Source organism: Panthera pardus, unplaced genomic scaffold, assembly GCF_024362965.1.
Source record: "Panthera pardus isolate Hobbes unplaced genomic scaffold, ASM2436296v1 HiC_scaffold_22, whole genome shotgun sequence".
In the NCBI taxonomy this organism is placed as follows: domain Eukaryota; kingdom Metazoa; phylum Chordata; class Mammalia; order Carnivora; family Felidae; genus Panthera; species Panthera pardus.
The window spans coordinates 22608008-22610696 of NW_026526788.1; the positions used below are offsets into that span (position 1 = coordinate 22608008).

Here is a 2689-nt window from a genome sequence, read left to right on the forward strand (position 1 = left end):
GCTAAATTTTCTGGGAGTTATGGCAATCCTGATTAGGATTTGTGTTACACAAGTGTTTGCAATTGTCAAACTTTAGTGAATGATCATTTTATTTCAAAGGAAAAGACTGGAAACAAATATTGAATTCTAATGATATGTATACTGAAGTATTTATGGAGAAGGATACCAATGCCTGCAATTTAATTTGAAATGCATAAAAATAATATGAGTTATCTCTCTGCTTCTCCCTGTTCAACAATCACATCTTCTGGTGTAGTGCCAGCTGTGTCCCCAAGACACGATGGTGAAAGTTAGAGTAAACAGATTTGGCTGTATTGGGCACCTAATTACCAGGGATGCTTTTAACTCTGGCAAAGTGGATATTGTTGCCATCAATGACCCTTTCATTGACCTCACCTACATGGTCTACATGTTCCAGTGTGATCCTACCCACAGCAAATTAAATGGTACAGTCAAGGTTGAGAAGGGGAAACTTGTCATCAATGGAAAGCCCATCTCTATCTTCCAGAAGAAAGATCCCACCAACATCAAATGGTTGATGCTGGTGCTGAGTATGTTGTGGAGTCCACTCGGGTCTTCACCACCATGGAAGAGGCTGGGGCTCACTTGAAGAGTTATCATCTCCACTCATTCTTCTGGTACCCCCATGTTTGCGATGGGCATGAACTATGAGAAGTATTACAACCCTCTCAAGATTGTTGGCAATACCTATTGCAACACCAACTGCTTGGCCCCTCTGGCCAAGGTCATCCATGACAACTTTGGCATCGTGGAGGGACCCATGACCATGGTCTATGCCATCACTGCCACCCAGGAGACCATGGACGACCTCTCTGGGAAGCTGTGTCACCATGGCCAAGGGGCTACCCAGAGCATTATCCCTACTTCTTCTGGTGCTGCTAAGGCTGTAGGCAAGGTCATCCCTGAGCTAAATAGGAAGCCCACTGGCATGGCCTTCTGTGTCCCGATCCCCAATGTGTCAATTGTAGGTATTATCTGCAGCCTAAAGAAAGCTGACAAGTACAATGACATCAAGAAGGTGGTGAAACAGGCATTAGAGGGCCCCCTCAAGTGCACCCTGGGCAACACTGAGGACCACTTTGTCTCCTGTGACTTTAACAGTGATACCCACTCTTACACTTTTGATGCTGGAGCAGGCTTTGCTCTCAATAACCACTTTGTCAAGCAAATTTCCTATTATGAAAATGAATTTGGCTACAGCAACTGGGTGGTGGACCTTATGGTCCACATTGTCTCCAAGGAGTAAGATCCCTTGGACCACCAGCCCGAGGGAGCGAAAGAGGAAGAGACAGTGCCTCAGCTGCTGGAGAATACTTGCCCCAACTCACCCCCTCAACATACTGAGAATCCCCCAACCTCTACACAGTTTCCATCACAGACCCCCTGAAGAAGGGGAGGGGCTTGGGGAGCCCTACCTTGTCATGTACCATCGATAAGTATACCATACCCAGACAAAAAAATAATATGAGTGTTGGATGAATATAGGGATGGATAGATAGAGTTGTGATAAGTAGAGTAAATGTTAATTAATGGTAGAATCTAGGTTATAGGTACAGGGGTGTTCCATGAAAAATTATAAAAATTTTTCTATATGTTGGAAATTTTCATAACAAAATATTGGAAATAATCACCATTGGCACTCCTTTTGTAGTGCCCTTGAGGCAAACTTTGATCAAAAGGGTGTAACAATTCAATTTATCCAAGGTCTACTGAGTACCCACCTTGGCAAAGTTTGGTGCCGGGTATGAGATTTCATTGGGATTCCATACTTAGAGGTCTTCCTCTATTCTTAGATGGGGCTAGTGCTCTGAGCAGCTCTTGGCCTCCCTTTAATTCTGATTCCAGCAGGGAGAATATAGGTAAATGTATCCCAACACTTTGGAATTGATGGATTCCTTCCTTCCTTCCTTCCTTCCTTCCTTCCTTCCTTCCTTCCTTCCTTCCCTTCTTCCCTCCTTCTCTCCATCCATGTGTACTCTATTTCTCTGTTTGGTGTATGTCGTTTAAAAAGTGTTTGAGATGGAGTTCTACAATCAAGAAGCTTAACATGTAATGGGAATCTCAGCATGAAGTCACTATTCCTGCAAGTTCCACTCTGACATTGTTTATTCATACTTTCAGACAACATCACTTCACAACGAGGTATGTAATGTAAGATATGTGAAAATACACTTGTGTGCAACTGGAAAACTTCAAAAGTAGAATTTAAAAAAAAATTTTTCCTGATAATTTCTAAAGCCACAAAATATTCCAGTCACAAATAAAAAACCAAGGCTTTCCTGTGGGAAACTTTAGAGAAAACCTAACAAAACTTTTACCCAATTGGAGTAAACCATTAAATACGTAAAAGCACTTTAGTAGCACATAAAACCAAACCAAGTCCTCTGAAAATCATGGGGCCAAATCAAATGCTAAGATTTAAAAAGTCCCAACTGAATGAAGTCTCACCCAAGTCCTGCCAAGGGAGTTACTGCTCCCTCCAGAGTTGTCTCTTTTTTTATGGGTTTTAATTAAGTTTTACAGAATAAATTAGTTCACCATATTTGAATCACATTTGCACACAGAGATGAAAAGTTCTTCTTTTTCCCTTCCAAATCAGGGCTTTACTACAGAAAAAACAATCTGTGTGATGCAACTACTATTGAAGCTCCAGTCAATAAAAATGTCC

At 41.8% G+C, this 2689-nt stretch overlaps 1 pseudogene; it reads left to right on the plus strand.

The window, feature by feature from the left end:
- Positions 1 to 277: 277 nt before the first annotated feature.
- LOC109264266 (glyceraldehyde-3-phosphate dehydrogenase-like) lies at positions 278 to 1267 on the plus strand (annotated as a pseudogene).
- Positions 1268 to 2689: the final 1422 nt, after the last annotated feature.